Raw genomic sequence first — 15,083 nt, 5'->3', positions numbered from 1 at the left:
CAGTGTCTCTCTGAATTACAACTTGTAGTGACTTGTGATCCACTGGCTCCAGACATCATTGCACAGTGAAACTTGCCTGCTGGTCCCCTCTTGTCCCTCTTTCCCACTCAACCCCCTCCCTTCCTGTCTTACTTATAGTGTCCTCATTCTAACACCAAAGAAGCTGTGCTGGCTGAGATCTCTGTCTGGACCTCAATCCCTTTACATGTCATCCTTCCAAAGCCAGCACTCCCAGCAAAACTGCATCCAAAAATCTCCTCCCTTAGCTTTTATAGTCAGAATGACTCAGGATGAAATCTAGCTTTGCATGTTATCAGTTATATAACCCCATGGAAAATTTCTTTGACCTGTGTGACATTTATTTTCCACAGCAATCATACGGAAAACCATAATGCTTCCTTGAAAATAGATTATATATTATCTATCTCTATTATCTCTCTATATATCTAACTCTGTCTGTCTATCTATCTATCTATCTATCTATCTATCTATCTATCTATCTATCTATAGTATCTTAAGAATTAGAAGATGGGTGATGGTGTTACACTTGATTATAATCATCAGTTTATGTTTATAATTTATGGTTCTCTACAATGTGATAAGGACACAGAGGTCAGGTAAAGGGGATGTGCTGGACAAAGTTTCCAAGATCTCCTTCAGGTAGCAGTTCCGAGAAACATTCTCACCTGAGACAGGAAAGACTATGGTACCCTACATAACTTTCTTTACTGTGTCTTATTCCAGAGAGCCATTGGTATTAAAATGAGCCTTTCCACAGGGTGGTGTTGGTGTTAGTAATCAATTATTAAAAAGCTTATGTACTTTTTCATTTTTAAAAATATCTTAGAAAGAGACTTCTCAGCTCAGCCTTCTTGGAAATGCTTTCCTTTTCTCATTGGAAAGTTTCCCATGGGTTTTCCATTAGCTGATCTGTCCCTGGACAATTAGAAAAAAACAAAAATTCAGGGCCAGCCTTTGGACAGGTACTCATCTGACCCTTCCCACATGAAGCTCTGCCAACCAATAAATTCCACAGCATCTGTGAGGGTGTTGTATGAGGTGAACTAAACAATGCTCAATGGAAAGAATTTAAATTATCTCTTAGTGGGTGGTGTGATATCTTGGTGGGTAAAGCACTTACTTGCCTTGTAAGCTTAGTGGTTTCAGTTTGATATCTGGAACCCACATACAGATGCAAGAAGAGAACTGGTTTCCAGAGGTAGCTCAGTGGATAAAGGTACCCATCACCAAGCCCGGAGACCTGACTTTGAACTCCAGGACCAACATGATGGAAGGAGAGCATCAGCTCCCACAAGTTATCCTCTGACCTTTAAACACATGCTGTGGTGTGTCTGTTCTGATCCTGGACAATTAAACTAATAAATATAATTTTAGGAAATTAAATGTTGGGGGTTAGAGAGATGATGTGGTGGTTAAGAGCGGTTCCTCTTTCAGGGGGTTTGAGTTCTATCCCTAGGACCCAATGGCAGCTCATTACTGGCTATAACTCTAGTCTTATTGGGATTCAATACTCTCTTCTGGCCTGCATAGACAAGGTGAACAGACATACATCCTGGCAAGATATAGGTATAGGTGGCATACACATTTAATCTCTCTGGATACAGAGGCAGGTGGATGTCTGAGTTCAAGGTCAGCCTGGTCTACAGAGCAAGTTCCAGGACCGCCAAGGATACACAGAGAAACCCTGTCTCAAAAAATCAAAATAAATAAATAAACAAATAAATAAATAAATAAATAAATAAATAAATAAATAAATAAAAGTTGTCCTTTGCTCTCCACACATGCACCATAGTAATCATGCCCCAACACACACTAAGACCACCACCACCACCACCACCACCACCACCACTACTACTACTACTACTACTACTACTACTACTACTACTACTACTACTAGATAATCATACATTTAAAACTTTTGTTTGAAAACATCCATTTCTGAGCCGGGCGTTGGTGGAACACGCCTTTAATCCCAGCACTCCGGAGGCAGAGGCAGGTGGATTTCTGAGTTCGAGGCCAGCCTGGTCTACAGAGTGAGTTCCAGGACAGCCAGGGCTACACAGAGAAACCCTGTCTCGAACCACCCCCCCCCCCCAAAACCAACCAACCAACCAAACAAACAAAACCATCCATTTCTCCACCCCTTTGTCACTCTGTGTACCTCACCAGAGGTATGACCTTTTTAAAGCACATAGTCCTCATCTGGAGTCTCGAAATAACTTCTCATTCTCTGTAACCTCTAGTGAGGGTTATGTTAAGTGTGGTGATAAAGGATACTGGAAGTGACTTGAGCAACAAGAGCATCAGTTGTCTCACATGAAATGGCGTCTAGAGACAGATGGTCCAGCAGCTTGCTGATGGTTGGGTTCAGAGGAAGCAGCTCTACTGCTGTTTGTCCTGGTCGTATGATAGCTGCCATCACATCCTTTCACCACAGGAAGTAAGAGATTACCCGTGTCTGTCTGTCTGTCTGTCTGTCTGTCTGTCTCACCATTCATCTGTGTATGTCTGTCATTCTTTCTTTTCTGACAACTTACCTAGGAGGATGAGCTTCCAATTGATGTCTTCCATTGGTTCCACACTTGAGCCCAAGCTGTAGGAAATAAAGGGATTATTATGGTTGGTACAACATCAGTGGTCATATCTGGGGAAAGGAGGCGATGCTTATTGAGCAACATCTAGTTGTAACTGCTATTACTTAGTGGCTGTGCACAAACCAATGTCCTCACCTTTACTTGTGTCAACATCCATCTCAGTCCCATAAGCACGTGTTGTTACTCCTCTAAATGGGAACACTTCCTCTCAGATGGAGGCTCATCAGAGTAGGCAGTGAATGCAACTTACAAGGCTCAGGAAGTAAACAAAAGTCACAAGACTCAGAAGCCTTCGGAAACTGCCAAAATCGTCATGGACCTTCCCTAAGGGTGCATAAGCAGTAATAAATGCTGGAGAGAGAAGACTCTTGGGTAGACCTAGCTTTCTTCACACAGTGCCAGCAATGCAGCTGTCGTTAGTCATAACCGCTGGTGAGGCACAGGTTTCAGAGATGTAAATGCCTTATGAGTTATCCATGCTTCTGCAATACCTCATCTATATTCCTATAATTCTAAAAAACTCACTGACTAAGGCTTAAGCAGAGAAGTGTGGCAATGAATATGATCAAAATACATTGTATGAAATCCTCAAAAAATGAATAACATTGTATGTATTTGAAAACTAAGAACTTGAGTCTTAGGTTATTTTGGACACCTTACTCAAATGTTACCAGTTTTTTCCACAGATTACCTTCTTTGTTATTGAATCAAATTTAGGACAGAACAGTATACTTATTTAGTATATGCAGCACTCTGTATTCAAAAATTGTTGCTACAGGCCAAAGGGATGACTGAGGGAGTGAAGGCCTTTGTTGCCAAACCTCATGGAGTTGGTCCATGGGACCCACATGAGAGAAAGAGGGAACTGACTCCCACAAGTTGTCTTCTGACCTTCACATTCCAACCATGACATGCGTACTAATACACACACACACACACACACACACACACACACTCAAACATGAAGTAAATGTAATAAAAAAAATTAGCCAAAAGATCTTTCATTGTGTTAAACGAACTACAGAATGAGCACAGCCTGTGTATATTAGGTAGTTTTCTTTTGTATTTCCTTTTGTAGTTGTTTTCATGAATTCTGGCTTCTAGGCATCCAAAGATAACCTTCTCTCAGCTCCATGTCACAAATGGTGTAATCACAGATGTGCATCACCACACCTAAATCGTGGTGGTTCTCCTTCTGAGTGTTATGGTGAGAGGAGTCCACGAGGTCATGGTCGCTCCTTTTAGATGTACTTTGGAGAGCTGTAGCCTTTGTATCCAACCGTGGTAAAGTGAAGAAGGGTGGCTTCCCCGGGGCTGTGCGACTTTTACTAAAACAGAACTAAAGATCTTGACACCCGATCTCAAACTCCCTTCCTGTCTCACGTACTAGAGTGACAGGCCCAGGCTCAGGATCTAAATGATAAATGGATGTAATTAGTCATCAGTTCTTTCCACTGTGTGCCTCTGCCCAAGGACTCAAATGCTGGGAGAGCAGAGGCAGAGAAAGAAAGAACAAAGGTGAACTGGCCAAGTGCTATGGAGGCCCATGTGACAGGCTGGCATGTCCCCAGCACAGGACGTTCTAAATGTATCTCAGACACCTAAGCTCCAGTAAATGGACAGTGAGGAGAAACAATAACACATCCACCCAGATAACAAGAGAAGAAACCTAAGAGTGTCCTCAGCAAGCTTTGTTTCCTCTTGCTAGCCAACACTCTAGTCCATGGAACCACTTCTCACTGGGACATTTCTGCTGAGGATGTAAGTTCACTGTCAAGGGTTTAGAGTTATGGTTACTTGGAGAAACCTTTTTGTAGAATCAGACATTAGTACTTTTTTTAAAAGTAATTATTGCAATAGGTCCAAGTAGTTAAGGGGTAGATGATGGCACCTGCAAGAACAGTTCATAATATTGGTGTATTCTTTCATAATGCACTCAGAAAGCATGCGGAGTCCCTACACACATTAGGGCTCTGTCCTCTGCATCTGAAAGGAAAGATGTATATGAAACTAGATGACAGCTCCTCTGAAGTAATATCTGTATGCAGAGTTTACACTCACTGTCAGTCAGGAGGCATTTAGTAGTCCTTATATTAACCCTATGGAGTGTAGAGAGCAATAGATGAAATATAGCCAAGGAGTGAATAAAGAACAGGCGAGTATCACACACACTCATTAGATGTATTCTTTCCTGAAATCTTTCTTCCTTTCTCTCTCTCTTTCTTTCTCTCTCTCCTTTCTTTCTTCCTTCTTTTCTTTCTCTCTCTCTTTCTCTCTCTTTCCTCCTTTCTTTCTTTCTTCTTTCTTTTTTCTTCCTTCCTCTTTTCTTCTTCCTTCCTTCCTTCCTTTTTCTTTCTTTCTTTCTTTCTTTCTTTCTTTCTTTCTTTCTTTCTTCCTTCCTTCCTTCCTTCCTTTCTTTTCTTCCTTCCTCTTCTTTCTTTCTTTCTTTCTTTCTTTCTTTCTTTCTTTCTTTCTTTCTTTCTTTCTCTCTGTCTTTCTCTTTCTCTCTCTTTCTTTTTTCTGTCTGTCTCTCTCTGTCTCTCTGTGCCTCTGTGTGTGTGTGTGTCTGTGTGTGTGTGTGTGTGGTGTGCCCTCCTGCATGTACATAGGGACACCAGTTGAAGATGTTAGGTGCCTTCCTCTGTCTCTTTTTTTCTTCTCTTGAGACAGGTCCTCTCAAGGAACCTAGAGTTCACTGTTTTGGATCCACAGGTTGGCCTGTAAGCCAGGATCCTCCTGTCTCCATCCCCTAAAGCTAGGGACATTGGTAAATGCATACAAGCTGGGGATTAGAACTCAGGTCCCCATAGTTGTACACCAAGAGCTCTACCCACTGAGCCATCTTCTTAGCTGCTCAGGCAGCTTTTATTTTGCTGTTGGTACATAACCCTCTTCTCAATTACACTTCTTGCAATGAATCTCAGACAAATAAATTTGAGTAGCATTAACCCATGCTTCAGAAATAAGACTAGAAGGGAGGGGTTCTTCTCTCCCAGGAATAGGAACATGCACATGGTAAAAGTCTTTATGATGGTGAAGTTAAGTTTCAAACAATGGTTTCTACCAGTGTTATTGTAAGACAAAAGACACTATGAGCTAAACGGAAAAAGGGATATTCACCAAGAGGCTCACATTCTACCATATTGTGAATATTGAAAATTCTGCCTTCTTTCTGAGATCTGAGGGAAAGCCAGTCCCCTGGTATGCACCTTCATTGGTGGCCAGAGCAAACCTACGTGTGCTTGAGAGCAGAACTTCTCCAACCGCACATACACCCAAATCACCGTGGGTGGGGTGCTTATAAATGCACAGCCTGGTTGGGGAAGACTGGGTGCATCCTGACATCTTATTAGGAACTGGTTACACCTCCCAGCTGCATCCCAAACGTTCTTCAGAATCGCATGTCATTTTTGCATTGTGTCCTTGCTTTATCTATGAGCTCCGGAGTCGGCCCAGAATCAGGCAGCCTTCTGGTGTGAGAGACATAGGGGTTCACCAAGCCAGGTAAAGATAGCAAGAGTTGTTACATAGCACTATTGGCCTTGGCCGTTTTGATTTTGTTATGGCCAGGTTCTCACTGGACATCTTCAGCAAACCTGATTGATAGGCACTACTGTAAGGAAAACAGTAATTCTCTCTCTCTCTCTCTCTCTCTCTCTCTCTCTCTCTCTCTCTCTCTCTCTCTCTCTCTGTGTGTGTGTGTGTGTGTGTGTATGTTTGTGTATGTGTCTGTGGGGGGTGTAATGTGGTGTGTATGTGTGTGTTAGAAGAGGCATGAGCGTCGAGACATCTATGTTCTAGATGCTGTCACAGCCCAACCTCCCTGCAAAGTCACTATGCTCCCATATTCCCCCTGTTCTAAGTTGAGTGGGTCCCAGATTTCCCATGGCTATCCATGTGGCCTAGCTGAAAGGCTATTTCAGAGTGTTCTAAATCAGGTTTTGTGCTTTGGCAAAGGAATGAAACCTCTTTTCTAATATTACTTCTGTGGGAAAGTGTTTTCTGAACTCCAAACAACTCCACTTACAAATACATTTTTGGAATATGACCCACTTATATGCTGAGGACTGTCTGTTCTGGGAGGGGGGAGACTTCCCATGTACAGCTGTATTTTGTTTAAAATATATAATGTGCTTGCAATATTTCTTCCAGGAAGGGTTGGTTATGCAGGTTTAAATCCTATATAGGATTTCAGGATAGAAAGAGACTCTTCTGCAGATAGCCTCAAATTGGTCATATCTGAAATGGTCAGGGTACTGTGTGTAGAATCTTGGCATAAGTTTGTCTCAAACCCAGGTTATTCTTTTTGCCTTCACTCTGTGTTTGTGTGTATGTATGCTTGTATATGTGTATTGTGCATGTGTATGTACATACATGTCTATGTACGTTCATGTATGAGTAGGTGCACACAGGTATGTGAATGTTCATGTATGTGTGCTTGTGTGTGTGTGTATGTGCATATGCACGTGCGTGTGCAGAGAGATCAGAAGACACCTTTAGACATTGTTCCTCAAGTGCTGTCCACCTTGATATTTTTTTCTAAGGCAGTGTCTCTGAACAACCTGGAAGTCATCAGGAAGCTGGGATTCCATTGTTATGGTGGGTTTCTAAAAGAGATGGACAAGCACTGGGATACAAGCATGAGCTACTCACCATGTCTAGGTTTTTAAAAAAATATTTTAATTAGATATTTTCTTTATTTACATTTCAAATGTTACCCCCTTTCCTAGTTTCCCCTCCCAAAATCCCCCTATCCCATCTCCCTGCTCCCCAACCCGCCCACTCCCATTCCTCTTCCTGGCATTCCCCTATACTGGTACATAGAACCTTCACAGGACCAAGGGCCTCTCCTCCCATTGAGGACCTACTAGGCCATCCTCTGCTACACATGCAGCTAGAGGCACAAGTCCCACCATGTGTTATCTTTGATTGGTGGTTTAGTTCCAAGGAGCTCGGGGGGTACTGGTTAGTTCATATTGATGTTTCTCCTCTGGGGCTTCTGACCCCTTCAGCTCCCTGGGTACTTTCTCTAGCTCCTTCATTGGGGAACTTGTGCTCTGTCCAATGGATGACTGTGAGCACCTAATTTTTTCTTAATGCGGGTTTGAGGATCAAACTCAAGTACTCAGGCTTCTAAAGCAAACACTTTACTGACTGAGCCAACCCCTATCCGTGCATTAATGTAAAAAAGAAATACTCCGTTCTTGAACTGTTTCACAGAGTACATGAGGGGTAGGATTTTATAATCTAATTTTTTAAAGCTTTCCAGAAAATCCCAGGAGAGATGGTTTTGAATCAAGGTATCCATTGGTTCCCTAACCATTTCATTCACTTATTCAATCTTTTGTCATACACCAAAGCTATTTGTGGCACAGGTGTGGGGAGACGAGGACAGAAAAACACAAAATCAGGAGTGTCATATGAAGACATATGGCACACAGAGCTGATGCTACTGACTGGCAGGATTTGGGGGATGGGAGTTAGAGAGGCTTCACAGGTGAGTTTATAAGAGTGAAATCTATTGAGTGGCAATGGAGCCATGTCTGGTGCAAGACGACCTGGATTCAAACCACTTATGACCTGAGGACCTTTACCACGTGGCTTATTCTTTCTATGCTTCAGTTTGGGTAACGGGAAAGTTGGCACAAGCTGGGTTACTGTCTTGGAGGGCAGTTGGGCACAATAAGAGTGTTGATGTAGGTCAAGTGCTTCGCTGAGTTCCTACCTTGGGGAACTACGATCGACATGAACAGTGCTGACACAGGTAACGCACTTGGAGGAGTGGCTTAAACCTTAGCATGCACTAAGATCTTCTGTAAACTGCATGAACTTATTCAAGGTTTTAGGTCCCACTCCAAATTTCTAAGAGCCAATCGATGGAAAAATGGGCCAAGGAATGTCTAACTACTTCCTGCGCAACAGTTGCATGGCATGGAAGATTAAAAGTAGAAACTTAGAGGCTAGAGAGACGTCGCAGCAGTTCAAAGTGCCTTTTGCTCTTCCTGAGGACCCCACAGTTCCCAGTACCTACATCAGGCAACTTGAAACCACTCCTATTTCCACCTCAGGGAAGTGGGTAGTTTTGGTTTCTGTGGCACCTCTGGAATCTGCACTCATATTCACACAAGACACACAGATACACACTCATACACACAATTAAAAACGGTGGAGTTATATGTCTTTTAAACAGAAAGAAGGATGATCCAGGATCAGGGAGAAACTGGTGGAGTCAGCATGGGTTGTGGCTACCAGCCCCACTCAAGATCAGATGCTCGTTGAAAGAAACCAAATAGGAGGTCCCACTATCACTCAATAGCACCTTAGCTCAAATTGATTGGTCCGAGTCATCTGCCACTAGGTCCATCCTGATGGCCCCAATAGATTGGTCTATCTCCTTTACAAACCTACCATGACTCATCGGAACCAGTGGCTATTTACTGGTGTCATCTGGATTCTTATGAGAGGACGACCTCACCATAGGATTCGCAGTTCTCCAATCACACCTGGAACCCTCTGCTGGTCTCTGTTCACCCCCAAACCCAACACACATGAAGTTTTCATTTGCAGACATTCAGATATACAGTATCATGATCTGAAGAGATGGCTTGGAGGTTGAGAGCACTTGCTGATCTTGCAGAGGACCCAGGTTCAGTTCCCAATATTGACTACGGGCAGCTTACAACCACCTGTAACTCCAGCTCTGGAGGATGGGACACCTCTGGCTTCTGCTGGCACCTGCCTTGATGCGCACACATTCCCCACCCCTGATACAGACACAATCATATCCATAATCAAAAATTCAAAAAAAATCTTTAAAATACAATAAAAAGGGGTGACATAATTTGTGAAGTAAAGGACCATTAAAAAACAAATCACAACTCACATACTTCTTGGCTTTGTGAATTTTCCCCTTGTGTAAACCAGGAAGTCCACATATTTCAGCTTAAGAAACATCTGCTGAGCTGCGGTTCCTAGTGCATCCTGTTTCATGAAGGAGGAAACACAGGTCAGTTGGACTACTTCTCACTGTTTCTGGCATTGTCAACTACTGGCATGTTAACTACAACTTTACATGCTCTGGAGTCCACCCCAGAGCCAAGTCATATTCAATATGAGCACCAGTGGCTTTTATCCCAGTGTGGCAAGCGTGGGGTCACCGTGAAGGCTGATGTGACTATTTTGAGCATGGCATGAGGTTGCAAATGGAAAAACAGAAATCAGAGACAGCCAGTTTTCCTTTGCTGTCTGAACAATGATGTGGATGTCCCTTGCCACAGCAAAGAGTAGTACTGTGGTGGAGGGAAAGGGGTCTCACTGACTGCTGCATCCGGAGGGGGAGGAGAAATGGAGGGGGGAGAGGAAGAGGGGAGGAGTGAAGGAGGGAAGGAAGGAGAAGAGGATAGGGAAGGAGGAGAGGAAAAAGGAAGAGGAAGGGAAAGGAAGGGAAGAGAACAGGAGGGAAGGGAAGGGAAGGGAAAAGGAGGGAAGGGAAGGGAACAGGAGGGAAAGGGAGGGGAGGGGAAAGAAGGGGAGGGGAGGGGAAGGTAGGGCAGGGCAGCACAGGGCAGGGCAGGGGAGGGCAGGACAGACATTAGGATATGAAAAAAAAAAAACATTCAACAGTAGAAAATGTTCTGGCAGGTAGAATTTGCAGACAGAGCCCCTATGGCTGTGTCTTTCTATGAAGGCAAAAATAACTTCTGTTTGCTTTCGCCTTCTTGCCATGTAGATAATATTTCCTAACAAACTAATGAGTACTGTGTTCTACAGTGTTCAGTCTGGAGCAAAGAAGTGCCTGAAGTCTTAACTCTCCCCTACATCACTTAAGATGAATCCACGTGCCTTGGGAAGTCCTTCTTCCCTATGTCCTCTTGTTGTGATGCCTGGCTGTCCCCTTCAGGTGTTTCTTCTGACATAAGACAGTGATCAACAAATCCAACTTGACGAGAGTCCTAGTTTCATCTCTGTTACTATGGTAATATCCTCAGATCACAAGCATCTTAGGAGAGGAAAGTGTTCACTGCTGCTTACAGGTGACAATGTGTCACCAAGAGAAGTCAGAGTAGACACTTGAAGCAGATGCCATGGAGGAATGCTGCTTGTTGGCTGGCTTACAGGCCAGCTTATACTCAGTTATCTTTTTTATGAGGTTGGAGAGCAACTGCCTAGGGATTGTAACACCCATGGTGGGCTATGCCCTTCTATTTGGAAAGGTCTACAGTTCAGTCTTTTTTCCCGGATGACTCTAGGCTGTGTTCAATGTCTAAATAAAGCTAATCAGGGCCATCTCCTGCTTTTAGTTGTTGGCACATACTAGAAATTTATTGAGTTGTTAGAAACAAGCTTGTCTTTCTGGTTATTTATTTACTTATTTATTTAGCATGGATAACGTGTGTTTTCCTCCACTTGTGATGTCCAAAAAAGTCACTAGAGCAGTTGAGAGCAATCAAAAGTTTCCAAAAGGATCATTCTCCCTGCTCTCTGATTGTGTGATGTCTCCTTGCCTTTGCACCCTACTCTCAGTATTTCCTTCATGTTCCTTTCCACAAATTGACTAGAAGTATAATATGAGGGTGAGTTGCTAGCTTCATCTCCGGGATAGTTTGATGTATCAAATGATACAGGGGTAATGGGGGTAGGAAGATGGCTTAGTAAAGTGCAAACAATGAGGACCTGAGTTTGATTGTCTAGGTGCCCATGGTCCCCAGGCTCTCAGCTCTCTCAAATTTATAAATATTTACATGAGATTTACATGGGATACAAGGTATTCAACACACCACATGCAGAATTTGAGGTCTGTGTGGTCTTAGCACATGACATCATGAAATCATTCTCATGAATTGGACATAAGAATTTTACTCCACACAAAGAAATTACAAAGTAAACCTTTTTGGAGTGCTGAAGTGTTCGCCCAGAATAATATCTGAACTATACAAAGACTATTATGAATAGCAAACTCAACATGCATAACTTGGTCTTTTGGAGATGAAATGATTAGATACTTAAAAGGAATGCATGGAAGCAGTATTTAGGATAAAGGGTGCAACTACTCCATTTTATTCTGGCAGATGGTATTTTGTGTTCAATTTCTATTCAGTTATTTACTTAAATCTCAATGAATCCTCACCTCCTCCTCTTTTCTCCCCTCCTCTTCTTCTTCATCTTCTTCTTCTTTTTTTCCTCCACCTCATGTTTATCCCTCTGAATTCACTTTCACTTCTTCCTTCCCTTTTCTTGACTTTCTCTCCTTCACTTATTTTGGTACTTTCAGAGAGGCCACATGACTAAGAACGATCATGGAGTTGAGACCTTTATAAAGAGAGCACTGATACAAGCAGAATACTGTCCAAAAGTGGACAAAAAATATGAACCCATTGTGGATAATGGAGCTGTACATTCTCACTGTCAGTGGGAGGGAGTATCTGTGGGAGAAGTAAAAGATGTGTGAGAAGTCCAGGCTGTAGGATTATAGGCACAGAATGGTTGTAAGCTCAAGTTCTCACTCTACAGTGACAGATGTAGAAATAAAGTGCGAAGTGTATGCATTTGTATGTAATTACAGATTTGCACACACACATATATACTCTCAGCCCTTTTATCTAGAAGGCCTTGGGTTTGGCACACTATAAAAGCATTAAGCCATATTGTCTCACACGACATTTTAGCTTCTAATTACCATTCAGTAAGTAAAATCAATAGCAAAACAGAGCTTCTTAAAGAAATGGCTGTCTCTAAGACTTGACCAAACATTGTTCTGCCAGAAAGCAGAGAATATTTAGTAGGCATGGAGGCACATGCCTTTAATCCCAGTGCTTGGGAGGGGAAAGAGAGAGAAAGTAGAGCACACTCAACTGTGGGCATGTCTAAGGATTGGAGTCATAGTATCCAAACTCCTGTGTGTACATGTGGACACACAAGAGATGAGCAACCCACCTTAAACATGGGGAAGAGCAAAAACCAGCTGAAACCAGGCACATGGCTAAAAGCTTTGCAGTAGTCATGGAGACATGCTGCTGAAGAGTACTGCCATAGAAGTGTTGATACCAAACTGCAACCCATCGAAGGAAAATTGTTGGTTTGCATTTTGTCAAAATTAAATACTTTTGTACTTGGTAGTAAAGACAGAGTCAAGAAAGAGAAGACAAAATTCACAGACTGGGAGAAGATACTTGATACTGCTTATCAGCTAGTCAACTAGACTACACTCTTCAAAGGGCAGTAACAGCTCCCTATAAAAAGACAAACCGCCTGACTAAAGCCTGGGTGAACGCCAAAAGCCAAAAGCCAATTAGATGGAAGTCTAACATAATATATACACTGTTTCTTTAAAAGAAAATCTAATAACTAAGCAAATGAGAATTTGTGTTCATGGGTAACATGAAAGACTAGCCAGTTCTTTCGGTGGGGACTGTAGAGATGTCTCATCAGGTAAAATGCCTGTGGTTCAAATGTGAAGAATAGAGTTTGGATTCCTAGACTCCAGCCGTGGGTTCAAGTGAGAGACCTACCTCAATATATAATATGGAAAAACAAGGTGGAAGGCACTCAATGAAGGCCTCTCACCTCCATATGCACATATAAGCACACACACACACACACACACACACACACACACACACACACACACACACTCAAACACTCACATTCAAAGTCAGTTCATTCCAACTTAATGTAACCCCTAATAAAATCACAGTAAGTTATTTTGTGTAGTTTAACAAACTAATTACGAAGTTTCTTTCATCTAATTGCCCTTCCAGTACCATGGGGAATAGAAATGGACAAAAGTGTGCCTTCCTATCTTATCCCATATCTTACAGGAGAGTTTTCAATTATTCCTTGTCCAGTATGGTACTAGCTGTGGGTCTGTTCAAAGTGCCTTTGCGATGTTGAGGCTCATTCCTTTTGTAGTTAGTTTTTTTTTTTTTTTGAGAGATTTTCCTTTCTTGTGGAAAGATAATGAATTTTGTCAAGTGCTTTTTCTGCATCTATTAAAATCTATTAAAACCTATTGCTAATCTGTTGGTTCTGTCTTTCGTTATGTCAATGTGCTAATCATAGTTAAATGTGCCTTTCCACCCCCACATCACAGGTGTAAAGGCCACCTGACTGCGGTGAGTGATATCTTCAGTGTATTGTTGAGTTTGCTGTTGAGTTCTACTGGGTAATGGTCTCTTGAGGGTTTTCTCAACCCTTTCCATCATGAACACTTTTCTGTGGCTTCCTTTGTGTGTGTGCTTTTGTCTGGTTTGACCATCAAGAATAAGTTTAGAAGTCTTTTTCTATTTGAAAATGTTTTGATCCTTTGAGAAGAATGCGTGTGAGTTCTTCTTTAAGTGTATTGTAGACTTCAGCACCAAAGCCTTTAGGTCCTGACCTTGTAGTAAGAAATGGAGTGCTAGAAAATGCTGTGGTGTAGATAGACCTTGAAAACATTATGTCAAGTGAAAGAAGTCATATGTAAGAGGTCATATATTGCATGAATTAGTTTTCAGGAAATGTCTGCATAGACAAACCCAAAGAGAAAGAAATCAGGCAAGTGGTTCACAGCATATTGGGTAGAGGTAGGGAATTAAAGTTGACTACGTAATGGGTATGAGGATTCCTCTTGAGCTTAAGAATATTCTATAATTAGAAACTAATGATGCTATATATGCAACTCTATATATGTACCAAAAGTCCACTGAATTGTACACTTTGGAATGAATAAATAGTGAATTTTGTTACACAAAGTTGCCCTAATTTAAAAACTTTAAACATTGAAATTACATAGTGACATGAGAAAAATATTTACCCATGAAAATAATGTTATCAAACACTGTTGAGTTTGATCATCCAGGTTCATTCAAAATAATCTTGCTGTATAGATAATTATAGAGATATTTAACATCAAGCTGTCTTGGAAGCCAAACCAGTCTCAGCAGCCATAGTGATCTAGTCTCAAAATAAACATAGGATTTTAAATCCTATTAAAATCCACAGATGTCAAGTGAGGTTTACATTCATCATGTAATAACTATAAAGGGGCCAGTCTTGTCAAGGAGGTGTGTGTGTGTGGGGGGGGGGGTATCTACAGCCGGCATCTGGATTTGGATTTAGCTATTCCATTAGTTGCTTTGGAAAAGTCTTTCATTTATTCTTTCTGTCCTTCCTTCCTTCCTTCCTTCCTTCCTTCCTTCCTTCCTTCCTTCCTTCCTTCCTTCCTTCCTTCCTTCTTTTCTTCCTATCCTATTTTTTGTCCCCTCATTCCTACATTTTGTTTATATTGTATCTGTGTGTATGTCTGTACACATGTCCATACCAAGATCCATACATGGAAATTAGAGGACGCATGTCCAAGTTGGGTATCTCCCAATAGCCAAACATTGGTTGGAGCTTCGGGACTCTTATGGAAGGGTTCGTGAAAGGATTGAGGGCCTGAAGGGAATAGGCTCTCAGAGACTGAACTACCAACTAAAAAGCATACATGTG

This window comes from Mus caroli, unplaced genomic scaffold, assembly GCF_978045245.1.
Source record: "Mus caroli unplaced genomic scaffold, Mus_caroli_1 scaffold_18, whole genome shotgun sequence".
NCBI classification, from domain to species: domain Eukaryota; kingdom Metazoa; phylum Chordata; class Mammalia; order Rodentia; family Muridae; genus Mus; species Mus caroli.
This window is presented reverse-complemented; position numbering follows the sequence as displayed.